Source organism: Manis javanica, chromosome 11 (assembly GCF_040802235.1).
Source record: "Manis javanica isolate MJ-LG chromosome 11, MJ_LKY, whole genome shotgun sequence".
In the NCBI taxonomy this organism is placed as follows: Eukaryota; Metazoa; Chordata; class Mammalia; order Pholidota; family Manidae; genus Manis; species Manis javanica.
Genome location: NC_133166.1, coordinates 65728171 through 65744714, shown reverse-complemented (window position 1 = coordinate 65744714; position 16544 = coordinate 65728171). Strand labels below are relative to the sequence as shown.

Here is a 16544-nt window from a genome sequence, read left to right as displayed (position 1 = left end):
CTTCTTAGGACTATCTACTGAGAGCTGGGGTTTCAGGATTTTAGAGATGAGAGCCCTAAAAGATATCTAGGTCATTATTTTCTACACTTTTGCAATTCTTAAGTCAGTAACATTCCAAAATTGCTTTGGTGGGCCAACAGAGTTACCAACTATTTGCTAAATAAAGATATAAGAAAGACACATCAGGGGAAAAACCCAAGCTATCATCTACTGTTGTTTCAGTAAAGAAAGGACAGCTTACTATAAAAAGTAGAAAAGACATAATTCCTGAATAAAGGGAAGACTTTTACAATGCATACTTCCTTTATGAAAAACACACTACCTTGGCCTTAGTTTTTGCACTGCATACAGTCCTGTGCAACCATGGGTAGATCCACCCTGAACCAAGGCCAGCTTTCAGGCAGCCTTTTACTCACTGACTCCTTCATGTTAAAGGTAAAGCAGTCAGAGCCTGAATCAGGAGTCCAGGACTGTGGCAGAGCCAGGATGGAGAGCCTGGCTCCCCGGCTCTTCTTCAGCTTTCAGTTGCACCACATGTTCACTCAGGTGAACAGGAAAGAGTGGGATCAGGCGCTGGCTGTTGCCACAGTGGAAGGGGAGAGAAAACCTTGAGGAAAATAAATTCCCCTTGAGGCTACTGTCCTCTCACACCTTCCTGACACCTCCAAGTGGACCTCAGGAAAACTCTGGATGGTCTCTTCCTTCCTCCTTCAACTTCCTTCTCAACCTCATCCTGGGATTCCTTTCCCAAGAGCTCTCCAGGGGACTCCTCCACCTTTGTCCTCCAGGCTCTTGGCCCATGCTGCCTCTGACATTGTTATCTATTGTCCTTCTTTGACCCTCTCTCTACCCTGGCATTTGGCACTACTGTCTGTTGGTTCCCCTCCTGCTTCCTAAACAATTCTTTCTCTTTAATGCATTCTTCTTCCTGCCTTATGAATGTAGGTTTTCCTCAGAGTTTATTCCTCATCTCTCAGTGATCTCATTCATTACCATTTACATACAGACAATTCTCAGACTTTCATCACCAGTGCCATCCTCTCTGCCAAACTTCAGACTCATGTTGTTGATAGATCTGGAGACACCTCCACCTGGAACTCCGGAAGGCACCCAAAGCAACCAGTTGCAAATAGGAAGCTTTGTTTTCTTTCTAATTTTCTCTCTTTGTTAAAGCTATCACCCTCCATTCTACCTTCAAAGCTAGACATTTTGGAGTCAAACTTGGCACCTTTCACTTCCTGCCAGTTTCAAATCAGTCACAAGTTCAACCCATCATTTCTTATAAATGTCTTTCTAATCTTCATCTTCTAAACCCACCCTCACAGCTGGGCTGTGTCATTTTGCTCTTTTTCTAGTGCAGCGTTCTCCTAACTGGTTTCCACAACATAATTCTTTCACCTCTCTTCAGCCCAGACTATCATCAAAAACACAAACATGAGCATGCTACTCTCTTTCTTATGAAACCTCTATTAGAATGAAAATAAAAACAACAGAATTTTTAAAAGTATAATCTTCAGTGCTGATGAGGATGCTGTGAAACAGGCAATCTTATTCATTGCTAATAGCAATGCAATTTGTCAAACCATTTTAGAATGCACTTTAAGGATACATCGGAAGAGCTTAAATCATTATTTATATAGAGAAAAATTAGAAATAACCTAACTATATCACAATAGAAGTAATCTATGATACCGGGTGGCCTATTATACAGCTATTAAAAATGACATTTACTCCTAGAGAAAAGACAAAATAAAATACACTATAATGTCAGTAGTGATTGCTTCTAACTGGTGGGATTATGGATGATTTTAATTTTCTTTTTTATAATTTTCTATGTTTTTCAAAGTTTCTCCCATAAATAACTGTTATAACTACATAATAAATTTATTTTTAAATAATGCCTTAGAGTAAGTTTATGATAACTGAAAAAAAGCACCATACCAATTTACACACAAAACATAATCTCAAAACAAACACAAACAATAGCTTGAGAAAATACAATAACCTGTTCATACTAATTTCCTCTAGGTGACAGCACCATGGGGGATTTTTTATTGATTTCGTCTTCCTGATTTTCCAACCATAGTAAAGGAAGAGTGTGTGCACATGCATACACACACACACACACACACACACACACACACACACACACACAGAGAACTAAGAACTCTCCACTGCTTGCAGGAGATTCTTATCTCTTCGCATGGCCTACATGCCATAGGGACCCCAGATAACATTAACAAATACTGAACTATAATTCACATACTATAAAATTCACCCTTTTAATTTGTACAACTCAGTGGTTTTTAGTACATTCATAAAGTTGTACAACCCTCATCACTATCTAATTCCAGAATATTTTCATCATCCCCAAAGGAAACCCTGTACCAATTAGCAGCCATCCTTGCTTTCCCTTGATCTCCCCCTTTCCTCAGCCTCTGTAAATCACTAATTTACTTTCAGTTTCTATTAATTTGCCTACTCTAGACATTTCATACAAGTGAATCACACAATGTGTGGCCTTTTGTGTCTGGCTTCTTTGATGTAGCATAATGTTTCAAGGTTCATCCATGTTGTAGCTAATATCAGTACTTTACTCCTTTTTATTGCCAAATAATATTCCATTGCATGGATATACCACATTTTGTTTATTCATTTATCACTCGATGGACATTTGAGTTGTTTTGCTTTTTGGCCATTGTGATTCATGCTGTTATGAACATTGTTGTACAGGTTTTTGTGTGGACATATGTTTTAGATTCTCTTGGATATATTTATAAGAGTGGAATTGCTGGGTTGTATTGTAACTCTATGTAACTTTTTGAAGGATGGTTTTCCAAAACAACTACAACATTTTACTGTCCTATCAACAACATATGAGTTTCTCCACATCCTTACCAACACTTGTTAATGTCTATCTTTTTTACAATAGCCATGCTAGTGGGTAAAAAGTGGCATCTCATTGTGGCTTTGATTTGCATTTCCCTAATGACTCTTATGTTGGACATATTTTCATGTCCTTATTGGCTATTAGTATATTTTCTATGGAGAAGTATCTACTTTTTTTTTTGCCTGTTATTTGTCTTTCTGAGTTATAAGTGTGCTTTATGTTTTTTGGACACTATCGAGATATATAATTTGCAAATATTCTCTCCCATTTCTGTGGATTGTCTTTTTTACTTTCTTGATGGTCTCCTTTGAAGCACAAAAGCTTAAATGTGATGAAGTCCAATTTATCTATTTTTTACTTTGTTTTTGTGTTTTTGGTATCATAGCTAATACACCATTGCCTAATCCAAGATCATGAAGATTTATACTTAGGATTTCTTCTAAGAGTTTTGTAGTTTCAGTGCTTACATTTAGTCTTTGATCCATTCTGAATTACTTTTCGCATATTGTGTGAAGTGAGAGTCTGACTTCATTCTTTTGCATGTGGATATCCAGTTGTCCCAGTACGGTTTGTTAAAATGCTATTCTTTCCTCATTGAATTATCTTAGCATGTTCACTGCAAACCCACTGACCATAAATATAAGGGCCAGATGACATTTCTAGCTTAATATCTAGTATAAGCAATCTTCTCGATTTGCCAAGCTTTTCCCATTCTTGATAGCTTTAGACAGGCTGGTCCTTCACCTGACTTGCACTTGTCTGGATAGCTGACCATCCTCATTCTCCAGAGATTATCTGTACCTACAGCCTTCTGCTCTCCCCCAGGCAGTCAGATTCAGTGCTCTAGGAGCATTTTGCTCATACCTCTATCCATCATTACTCTATTCACATTATATAAATGTATTTATTCATGAATCTGCCTGTTTATACTTTGAGCTGTAAACATGTTTTATTCCTCTTTGCAGTACATATCATAGCACGTGACACTTAACAGGTATTTTATAAATGTTTGTTGAGTGACCATTGACTGAAATTTCTGAAACTAAGGACTATCCCAAGGACTTTAATAGAAAGAGAAAAGGGTAAGTTATTGAATCAGTGCCTTTCATCCTCCCTCTTTCTCCAGTTTCAGAGAACAGTATTTGTTCATTTATTTAAGACGCTTTTATTAAGAACCTATTGTGTGCTAGGCATTGAGCTAAAAGCTGTGGGTAACACAAATAGACACAGTCTCTACCCTTAAAGGTGTGTACAGTGTGGTGAATGGAATGAACATTAATAAAATAATCATATAAACATGAAAAATGTGAGCACCTGTCATCAGACGGTCTCTTGTGTTATCTGCCTACTTCCTGCTCCCATTCATTGACAATTTGACCACCTGGCTCACTAACTTTTTCTGAACCTCTACTCCTCCGTTGTCCTTAGTGACTATAAGATTCATGTAGATGACCGTCCATCATCCTGCCTCTTGTTTCTTCCTGTTTCAATGCCACAATCCTCCACTCCACCTTAGCCTTTGAGTCACATACACACCTTGATCTAATAGCTACAGCACTCTGAAATGTCCATTTCAACCAACCCAGTAAACTATCACCACATCTCTTCTCAGCTTAGTTATCCTAGGACTCCCATTTCCACAATTATCTGATCCTACTGAGATATTCAGCCCACTGATTCTTGATCACTTATTTCATCTGTGCTTCACCACCCCTGACCCGGCCCTGTGATCTTCCTCACCCAACCTGAACTCTATAGCCTCATGCTGTGATTGCTCTGTAACTCCCTGGCACTGCTGTATCCATGTGCCAAAACTCCAACCCTGGTTAGACCTGATTTATTTGCACCTGCATGCAGGCACAAAAACGTGGCTGGAGAAAGCACTTGTAACTGTCCAGACAGGTCTTGTTTTACATCTCAGTCCACAAATAGATGGAGCGCCTCAGCACTGCCCAGAGATCCTACCACAGTCCTTAGTCACTCTGCTACTTCCCAGGATGGCTATTTGTACCAGCTCCTTTTCAGTATAGCTCCAATGCCCTTCTCCTGGCTGGTTCTCAGCTGATGATCTCATCTTCCTTTCACAGAAAAAAAGAGGCCAACAGAATGCTCATTGCCCACCACTAAACTTACCAACTTCCAATGTCGATTTGTCTATGCTCTGCCCTCTCTCCTGTTGCAAATTATAAATCACCCCTGTGCCTGTATAGTGCTGAGGCCTCCTCTTAGGCCCTGGGTCCCATTTTTCCTCATCTACTCAAGAACTGACTGCAATTATCTTCACTCTTGTGAGCCACCAGTGTCACCCTCTCTGCTTTCATATTCCTTTCAGCATAGAGATATGCTATGATACTTCTCATCTTAAAACAAAATAAAAAAAACAGAAGCACCCTCCGTAGGGTATTCCCCTATGAGCGTAGATGTCCACATGTTCTTCAACCTAACTGAGTACTTTACCAATTTGCTCTCTCAACTCTAACCACTCTGGCCTCCTGATGTTCTTTAGCCTAGCCAAGTTCATCCATGCCCCAGGGCCTTTGCCCTTGCTGTTCCTTCTCTCTGTAGCTGTCTTCCCACACACCTTTTCATGGTTTGCAATGAAATGAAATTCATTTCAATGAATTTCAATGAAATGAAGGCTCTCTTTAAATGTTATCTTAGAAAGGTTTTCTCTGCTGCCTTTATCTGCAAAGTTTATATCCCTGTCCCTGCCACTGCCCCAGGTCTTTCCAAGCTTTATTTTTATCCATCATTGCCTGACATTCTATTATACATGTATGTGTTTATTTGATTATTGTCTCTTCTGTTAGAGTGGAAGCTCTGTTATTCACTGTTACACTCTTAGCCCCCAGAATACTGCCTGATACACAGAAGACACTCAGTAAGTATGAATTAATGAATGGATAGGTGGCTGTAAATTATCCTCTGAGAATATGGAAGGGAAGGACTTACCTAGTTGGAAAGGTGGAGAAAACTTCCTTGTGAAAGTGTGATTATACTTATATTGGGACAAAAGGAGGGACAAATGTCCCAGACAAAAGGAGAGTGCAGAGGTCTTGGGGCTGGAGGGAGTGTGGTTGGTCCAAGCTGAGAGAAGGCCTGCATAAGGGCACAGGGAAGGAGAGGGAGGTGGTGCAAGGTGGGCAGGAGCCAGGCCTCACAGGGTTTGGAGGACTGTGGTGTGGCTCTGGCTTCTGGCCTAAGAGCAGTAGGAGGCCCCGGACAAAAGGCACAATGTGATTGGATTTACATTTGAAAAGCTTCCCCTGATCCACTTATTATTGCTAATAATGATGCTAATACAGAATGCATAAGCCCTAAAGAGACAGACTGAAAGAGAGAGCCTCAGAGCCTCTGAGGGGAGTGAGAAAACCACAGGCTCAGCAATCGGAGATGCAGCTTGTACCAGGTGTGTGAGCTTGGACAATTGCTTGCTTTCCCTGAGCCTCAGTTTCCTGATCTGTAAAATGGGGATACTAATTATAGTGCTAACCTCACAAGTTGTGGAGATACTTGATACACTGTAGGAGGCAACAATGATAGTGCATCCTTTCCTAAAGAATTCAGGACAATTGATCACTTATTCCTATTTTTAAAGATCTGCAAGGAAGGAGAAACTACAGCATCCCTCGGTAGCTAGAGTCTGTGTTTCACGACCCACTTAGATGAAGAGTGAACACAGCACAGAGGCCCACATCCAAGGAGGCTGGCAGAGGCTGGGAGGCATGCCAAGCAGCTTGCTGGACTGCTACCCAATCCTATCCTCCTCCCACTGTTCTCCCCTAAATATATATATTAGCTTAGCCATCCTTCATGGGCCAACCTCCTTCTGGAAAGCCTCTCTGATAATTCCCTGGTTTGAAATGTTTTCAGTTTTCAAACTACTATAACACCTGTTGGCTGTAACATTCTTCAGGCATCTACCAAAACAGACTGGTACTATAACTATTTAATTACATAATCAATTAATTCAATAAATAGATATCTAATGCCTTTTACATTGCCAGGCAGTGTCCTAGGCACTAAGTGTACAGCAATGAATAAAACAATTGAGGTCCCTGCCCTCATGAAGCTCACATTCAAGCTGCGGAGAGGAGGACAGAAAATAAATATGGAGTATGTCTGTTGATCAGAAGTGCAATGGAAGAAATTAGGACAGGGCTAGGGGTAGGTGACCCCTGTGTGAGAGGAGTGGTGAGGCCTCGCTCCTGCCCACCTGGTACCAGCTCCCTCTCTTTCCCTACACCCTCATGCAGCTTTCTTTCAGCCTTCCTGATGCACCACATGCCTTCTACAGTCCCCAGGACCTTGCCACTCCTTTTGTCTGTAACACAAAGGAAGCTTGCAGGGCAGGACAGTACACTGCCCATGGGTCCCCAACTCTCTGGGACCCCCCTGAGTCGTCATCAAGAACCAGCCCCAGGGTCTGCAGTCCTTGTATTTAAGCTGAAAGCTCCTGAAATCTACACCCAGCATGGGAATGAGCTGTTATTCCCTCCTAAGGGTTGAAAACAGCTCTTGACCATCTTACAAAGGAAAACCTTCCCCTACTTGAAAGCAGTTACAAAATCATGTCTCAGTCTTTTATTTCCCAGCCAAATGATGCCACTTACTAATACCAAAGGGAAAGAACGTGACTCACTGATATTCCCAGTTCTGACGGCTGATTGCCATAAATTCCCTGGTCCCTGGAGTTTGCTCTGCCTTCTTTCTGACTGTTCTCCAGTCATCGCCCAGAAAGTCACCCTCTCTTCTTACTTTTCTCTAGAAGACATGTAGAAGACTTCTTAAGGCCTGCTGCCATTTTGCAAGGTCATACTAAATCCCTTTGCCCACCTCCCAGCCAGACTTATAGGAGGACTTGATTTTTATGTCCTCGTGTATATTTGTGTGTGTACAGGTACATATATTTCTAGTATCTATTAAACAGAGACTATCCATCCTTGTCTGCCCCCATCCTGCACGCTGTCCTCCCTGCCTTCCTGGGGTTGTGTCTGCCGTCACAAACTCAGTGGGTACATCCTCACCCAAAGCACACAACAGTAGTAGACAGAGGGTGTTAGCCCAGGATAGCTCACGGAAGGGACATTGTGTTCAGAACTCCCTTGAGCCCTTGACTCACAGGGGGTCAAGGTGTCAGCCTTCCCTCTGAGTTCCCACCCACCCACCCCCAAAATAAGAGTAAGACCCCAGACTCACAGGAGCGCTTGCCCTTTTTTCTGAGGGGACAAAGGAGAATAACTTTGATTGACTTTAAATCATTGTCGCAGTATATTGAATGTATAATTCAACAATGTTAGGGCACATATCACTCTAAAGTGTGGCTGTGTCAGGACAGTGGAGACTACTTACAATAACAATTTTCCCCTAACTTTCTGAAACAGTCTCAATGGCTGGGCATTTCTTTTACTTGATGTGGTTTATTAACTATGTAGTTAAGTGTGATTGGAATATATAGCTTTGTGTATACTTTTTTTTTAAAAAAAGGAAAATTTAAGTCCTTTGTCAGACCATGTGCCCTGATTTGGGATTCAGAAATATGATCTCTGTAACAGGAGAACACTGTATCCTCAGGTCCAGCAGCTTTTGCTGATGGATTTAAGAGGCTGAGGCTGGGATGGAGGATGTAAAAAGACTGAATCGAGTTGATCTGGGATTTTCCTCTGTTTTGGTGTATTCAGGTCACCACTCCCCCTCATTAGGATCGACTGTATTTAAAACTGCCACAGTTAATGAAAGCTTTAGTAGTTAAGCATGTACACGAAATCCCCTATTACTCTAGGGTGCATGTCCAACTCTTCTTGTGCAATTCATCAAACATTTACTGAGTGCCTACTGTATGGAAGAGGTTTCTCCTAATAACCAACTTTTGTGGAGTTCTTGAGCCAAACTTAAGTTTTTTTCCCAGTAAATTTTATACATCAGGAACCAGATTGGGCTGTCTAAAGTGGGAGAGAAGGAGCAGTCACATCACAGAATTACTTATCTATGAATTTTAAGATCTACTAAAAGAAATCCTCCAAGTTTCTTTGGGGACAAACATTTCATAATATAAATGTTTAAAAATCAACCAAGAGGTTTTTTTAAAGGTTAGCCTGTTTATTTCTTCTGCCCAATGACACTTTTCCTACCAAAGACAAGGACAGAGATTTTCAAAGAAGGGTCTTCTGCTAAATCTAGGAAACCAAAGGATTTGTTGAAGCAGGGAAAGATCACAATTTCCAACCTGGAGTCTTTCCCAAAATCTGTTTCCAGTTCCTTGAGCCAGTAATCACTGCCTCCAAGACAGTAAAAAGAAAAATAAAAGTTGTAAGCCAGGGTTAAAAAGGTACAAAATATAGTATTTTATAAAACTAGATGTGAGCAGTGATGTGGGGAAATGGGCCCTCCTAGACCCTGCTGGCGGGAGCGTAAATAGATACAACCTTTCCGGAGGGCAATTTGGAAATACTATCAAAAGCCTTAAAAATGATTGTACTCTTGAAATTGATCCGAAGAAAATAAACAGTACTATACTCAAAGACTTATCCATAGGAATAGTCATTGCAACATTATTTATAATAGTAGAAAATTAGAAATAATCTAAATGTCCAACCACAGGGGACTGATTTAGGTTTGTTCAAAAACTTATAAGGCATCCTTCAGTGATGGAATATTTTTCAGGCATTAGAAATTATGTTGTACAACTGGGGCTCTCAGGATTCATGATTCAGGGAATCTCTGAAATTATATGCAACTTTGTGTGTTTGTATGTGTATATATGCACAATTTGATGGGAGGGACGATTCTTATGGATTCTCAAATATATGCATGACCCAAGAGAGTGAAAAAATTGCCACTGTAGAAACTACTTAATGCAGAAAGATATTGACAACATATTGCTATGTGAAAGAATGAAGGATAGGTTAAAAGCAAATGTAATATGACCTCATTTTAGTAAAATATGTATATACGTGTGTGTGTTTAAAACCCTCACAGTTTCAAATGTCTGTCGGAAAAAGATTAAAAGGTTATCCACATTGAGAAGGGACTAGAGATTACCAAGGGGAAGGGTTTGGGGTGGGGGGTGAAGGTGAAGGGGATAAAGGGGCACAATAATTCACAATCACAATATGTTAGTCACGGGGATGGTAGTACAGCATGGAGGATATAGTCAATGTAACATCTTTCTACGTTGACAGATAGTAATCGCATAGAGGGGGTGAGGATTTAATAATATGTGTAACTGTTGAATCACTGTGTTGTATATTTGAAACCAACATAAGATTGTATATTAGTGATACTTTAATAAAAAAAGAGGTCATCCACCAAAATGATACTCATAGCTATCTCAGAATGGTAGGATTATAGGTGATATTTTCTTTTTTCTTTGTTGTATTTTCTAAAATTGTTACCATGAAAACATATTATGATTATATTTTTAGAAAACTCTTTGTTTAAAACATAACAATATGGACCCTGCAACCTAGAACCTCAGTGCTTGGGTCCTGACTTACCAGTGGTCTACAGTGAGTTTCTTAATTTCTGTAGGCCTTAATTTCCTCAACTATAAAATGCAAATGATAACAGTTCCTACTAATAGCTATAAAATGCCAGGGCCTGGCATGCCTAAGTGCTCAGCAAAGGCTGGCTGTTGTTGACAAAACAAAATGAGCCGAGTGGTATGTGCATGAGCTTTGGAGACACCTAAGCTTGGGTTTGAAGCCAGGCACAACTCCTTAGCTAGTGATCCTCTTGTATAAGTCTTACTTTTCCCTGTGTGATATGGACACAGTAATATCTACCTTGCTGGCTGATATATATATCCTAATGTGTAGTGCATAGTAGGGGCTCAAAAAGTGATAGAAATCTTCCAACTAAAGTAGAATTGTATCCTTTGAGAATTGTCAATCAATGTTTAGAGAACTAATCCTTGTGCTTTTTTTTCACACCTTAACACAGATCTCCTCATGTACCTCATGCTGCAAGCACTGCAGGGAAGATGCTGACCTAGCACCTGGCACAAAAAACCTAGCATTCCACCTGTCTAGCTAACATTGCCACTGTGATTACTAGTAAGTGTTACCTGTAGAATTATTATGTACTGGTCTTGGGATAACTCATTCTTGTGTTTTCTCTTTTCCTACTCTATCTCCTCTTTCCAGAACTGAGCTGCTGATCACAAGAAAATATTGCATATAAAGGAGGACTTATTGCAGTTGACTAGAGCTTGGCCATCCTCTTCTTTTGAGTTCCTGTGTATCATGAACCCTACCCCCATGAGTTATTTAATTAAGTTATTACCTCACTGGGGACCCTCATCTCTTCTGAAATTTGATGACATTTTGTGTTTATTGAATATCCAGTATGTGTGTGACACTGTATGAAGTCTTTGTCATATGCATCTCATTTAGGCTGTGGGCTAAATCTTCTTTTGCCTATATACTCTGCATCCAGGTCACTGGCAATTCCGTGGGCTCTTCTTGCAAAATATATCCAGAATCCAACAAAACAGCAGCAGAATCACAGAACCCCAGAATGGAATAACAGTTACCAAAGGGAAAGAGACAGGAGAATGGGAGGGTAGGGAGGGATAAGGGCAGGGAAGACGAAAGGGGGTATTATGATTAGCATGTATAATGTGGGGGGTGGGGGAAAGGGGAGGGCTGTGCAACACAGAGAAGACAAGTAGTGATTCTATAACATCTTACTATGCTGATGACAGTGACTGTAATGGGGTTTGTTGGGGAGACTTGGGGTAGGGGAGAGCCTAGTAAACATAATGTTCTTCAAAAAAAAAAAAAAATAGGTGGGTGGCTAGATTTGGCCTGCAGGCATGTCTGCCTGAATACCAGACACTGTTTCAGGCACTTGTAATGATAATTTTACTTTATTCTTATAATAACCCAGTAAAGCATTATAATCTTTATTTTAAAGATGAGAAGCAAAGGCTTAGGGAAGTTACATAACTTGACACAACTAACAATTTAGAGAACCAAAATTCAAAATCAGTTCTTTTTGCTATCCAAAATTATGTTCCTCCTATGATGAAAAAATATATAAAAACCTAAGAAACCCTATTATGACCATAGGATAATTTGCTCTGGCTTTCCACCAGAATGTGTTACCTAGTATCAAAAATCTAAGTAAAAAATACACATTTCCTTCTCCATCTTCCTTACCCCCAGCAAAGGGTGCTTGCAAAGATATTAATATGGAAGTAGAGCAGACATAATCAAAGCTCATGAGCCTCTGGTTCCACCTATTGTCACCAGAGGGATAAAGTAGGTATATAATTGATTCAGTCTTGGTTAACTTTATTTTTTTCAACATTATTTGGAATACAGCTGTCAGATATGGTTGTTAAAACTCTTCACAAATTAATAACAGTGAGTGACAAAATGATTGCTGCATACAGAAAGGCTGGGCCTCTACTTACCTAAAAACAGATTTCAAAAAGCTGGGCATAAAATCATTTGAGAAAAATCACATTTAAGTATAATAGGGCAGGAGCTTCTTCAAGGGATCTACAGTAATATTTTTAAAGCAGAAACTCTTTCAATCATATAAATAATCACTCTCTAATTTGTTTTAATTTTTTTCTACATCTAAGCTTCTCAAAACAAGGTTTACTTAAAAACCAGTATGTTTAAATAAAAATACAGTAGAGAAATAGAAACATAGTAATGTAGTTCCTTAACAGAGTTACTTTTACTTCTTTGTAGGACTTTTTTTTTTTTTGGCTTTAACTTTGAGGAATATGCAGAAAGAAATAAAGTATAAGTTGCATTAAATTTTCATAACAGACTAGCCAAAATGATACTGTTTCAGCTTGTTTTATGGCTCAACTAGGTTAGCCTGTAATTATTCAGATATTAGAGAAAGTTAGTGTAATAATACCCTGCATTTCGACCTGATGAAAAGACACTGGCATAAGGTAATCCAAGAGGGCTGTAAAAACTATTAATTGAGAAGAGCAGGAGATTTATCCTGTTAGTTTCATTTGTTGTTCTTTGGACAAGTATGAAAACATGTGAGAACTAAAAGGTTTGTTTTTATACTGGGTCCAAATGACACATTGTTATCTAAATGAAAACCAAAATTCCTTGATGTTATAAATAAAACAAACTTTTAAATTAAAAAAATATATATATATATCCAGAATCCAACCATTTCTCCTACCTCCACAGTTACTGGTCTTGTCCAAGCCACCCTCAACTCTTACCTGGATTTTTAAAGAGGCTATTTTTTAGAGAAGTTTTAGGTTAACAGCTACACTGAGTAGAAGGTACAGAAAGAACTCTTGCTCCTCAATGCCCACCCCTGGCCAATTATCAACATCCCTCACCAGAGTAGCACATTTGTTACAATCAATGAACCTACCCTCACACATCATTATCACCCCAAATCCATAGTTTATATTGGTGATTGCTCTTGGCAGTGTACCTTCTGAGGGTTTTGACAAATGTATGGTGTCCCATTAGAGTACCGTACAGAATAATTTCACTGCCTTAAAAATCCTCTCTTCTCTGCCTTTTCATTCCTCCCTCCTCCCAACTTCTAGTAACCTCTGATTATTTTCTCTCCAGAGTTTTGCCTTTTCCAGAATGTCATATAGTTGGAATCAGACAGTAGGTGGTTTTTTCAGATAGACTTCTTTCACTTAGTTAAATACATTTTAAATTCATCCATGTCTTTTCATGGCTTTATAGATAATTTCTTTTTAGGGCTAAATAATATTCTAACATCTGGCTGTATCGTAGTTTATCCACTCACCTACTGAAGAACATTTTGGTTGCTCCCAAGTTTTGGCAATGATTTATAAAGCTGCTCTAAATATCTGTGGCAGGTTTTTGTGTGGACATAAGTTTTCCATTCTTTTGGATAAATACCAAGGAGCATGTTTGCTGGATTATTTGGTAAGAGTATGCTTAGTTTTGTAAGAAACCAACAAACTGTCTTCTAAAGTGGCTGTATCATTTTGCATTCCCACTAGCAGTGGATGAGAATTCTTGTTGCTTCATATTCTCAGCACTGTTTGATGTTGTCAGTATTCTGGATTTTGGCCATTCCAATAGATGTGAAGTGGAATCTCATTATTGTTTAAATCTCCCTAACAAGATGTAATATGGAACATCTTTTCGTGTGCTTGTTTGCTTGTTGCCATCTGTATATCTTCCTTTGGGAAATGTCTGTTGAGGTTTTTGGCCTGTTTTTTAATTGGGTTGTTCATTTCTTCTTGTTTAGTTTTAAGAGCTCTTTGTATATTTTGGATAAGTCTGTATCAGATATGTCTTTTGTAAATATTTTCTCCCAGACTATGGCTTGTTTTCTCATTCTCTTCAAGTGTCTTTCACAGAGCAAAATTCTTTTTATTTAATGAAGTCTAGCTTATCAGTTACTTCTTTCATGGATCATGCCTTTGGTATTGTAGCTAAAAAGTCACTGCCAAACCCAGGATTATATTATTTTTCTCCTGTTATCTTCTTGGAGTTTTATAGTTTTGTGTTTTATATTTGGGTCTATTTTTTTCATGTGTCTTCTGCTACTTTATGATCCATTTTGAGTTAATTTTTGTGATAGATGTAAGGTGTGTGTTTAGATAATTATTATTATTATTATTTTTATATGTGGATGTCCACTTGTTCCCAATACTATTTCTTGAAAAGACCATCTTTTCCCCACTGTATTGCCTTTACTATTTTATTAAAGATCAGTTGACTATATTTATATGGGTCTATTTCTTGGCTCTCTATTCTGCTCCTCATATATGTACCATCTATAAATCTTGTACATATTTTATTAGATTTATAACTAATATTACATTTTTGGGGGTGCTAATATAAATGGTTTTGTGTTTTTAATTTCCAGTTTTACATGTTCATTGCTGGTATATAGGAAACTGACTTTTGTACACTAACTTTGTATCTTGCAAATTTGCTATAATTGCTTATTAGTTCCAGGAGGCTTTTTTGTTGAATCTTCCAGATTTCTGCATAGACAATCATGTCATATGTGAACAAAGAGAGTTCTACTTCTTCCTTTCCAATCTGAAAACGTTTTATTTCCTTTTTCTTCTTGTATTAGCTAGGACTTCTAGTGTGATGTTGAAAAGGAATGGCAAGAGGGGACATCCTTGCCTTGTTCCTGATCTTAGTGGGAATATTTCCAGTTTCTTACTATTGGGTATGGTATTAGCTGTAGGTTTTTTGCAGATGTTCTTTATTGAGTTGAGAAAATTTCCCTCTATTCCTGTTTGCAATTCCTAGTTATTTTTAAATCATGAGTATTTGATTTTATTTAATACTTTTTCTTCATCTATTGATATGATCATGTGATTTTTCTTCTTTAGCCTGTTGATATGATGGATTACATGAATTGAGTTTTGAATGTTGAACCAATTTTGCATACCTGGGATAAATTCCACTTGTGTATACTTCTATTTATACACTGTTGAGTTAGATTTATACATTGTTGGATTTTGTTGAGGATATTTGCATCTATGTTCATGATACTGATATATAGTTTTCTTGTAATGTCTGCTTGGTTTTGGTATTATGTAACACTAGCCTCATAACATGAGTTAGCAAGTGTTCCCTCTACCTCTATCCTCTGAAAGAGATTGTACAGAATTGGTATAATTTCTTCCTTAAGTGTTTGGTAGAATTCACCAGTGAACCCATCTGGACCTGGTGCTTTCTGGTTTGGGGGATTATTAATTTCTGATTCTATTTCCTTAATACACATTGGTATATTCAGATTGTCTATTTCTTCTTTGTGAGTTTTAGCAGAAAATGTCTTTCAAATAATTGGTCCATTTCCTCTAAGTTATCAAATGTGAGCATAGAGTTGTTCATAATATTCCTTGATTATCCTCTGAGTATCTGTGGGCACCTCTCTATTATTTCCAATATCAGTAATTTGTGTCCTGTCATTTTTACTTACCCTGGCTAGAGGCATACTGGTTTTATTTATCTTTCTTTGATTTTTTTCTATTGATTTCCTGTTTTCAACTGTATTGATTTCTGCTCTAATTTTTATTGCTCCTTTTTTCCTGCTCACTTTAGATTTAATTTGATCTTCTTTTTGTAGTTTCCTAGATGATTTCCTCAGATGATTGATTTTTGATCATTCTTTTTTTCTAATAGATGCACTCAATGCTATAAATTTTCCTCTAAGCTCTGCTTTTGCTGTATCCTACAAATTTTAATAAGTTGTGTTTTCATTTATATTTACTTCAAAAGGTTTAAATATTCCTCTTGAGAGTTCTTCTTTGATCTATGTGTTGTTTGGAAGTGTGTTGCTTAATCTCCAAGTGTTTGGGGATTTTCCAATTATCTTTCTGTTACTGATTTCTAGCTTAATTACACTGTGGTCTAGAGCAGACACTGTATTATTTTTCTTTTAAATGTGTAATGTGGCTTTATGGTCTGGGATGTGATCTATCTTGGTGAATGTTCCATGTGAACTTGAGAAAATGTGCATTCTGCTGTTGTTGGATGAAGTCATCTATAGATGTCAATTATATCCAGTTGACTGATGGTCCTGTTAAGTTCAACTATGTCCTGACTGATTTCCTGCCTGCTGGATTTGTTCATTTCTGAGTGTGCTGAAATGAACAGGAGTGTTGAAGTCTCCAACTGTAATAGTGGATTCACTTATTTCTCTTTGAAGT

General features: G+C 38.3%; 1 long non-coding RNA gene across 1 annotated transcript in view; it reads left to right on the top strand.

The window, feature by feature from the left end:
* The window catches only part of LOC140844430 (uncharacterized), a 72709-nt gene that overhangs the window by 22091 nt on the left and 34074 nt on the right, over window positions 1-16544 (top strand). Inside the window, exon 3 of the long non-coding RNA XR_012122696.1 lies at window positions 10832-10944. This is a non-coding gene — a long non-coding RNA (uncharacterized lncRNA). The remainder of the gene's footprint in view (window positions 1-10831; window positions 10945-16544) is intronic.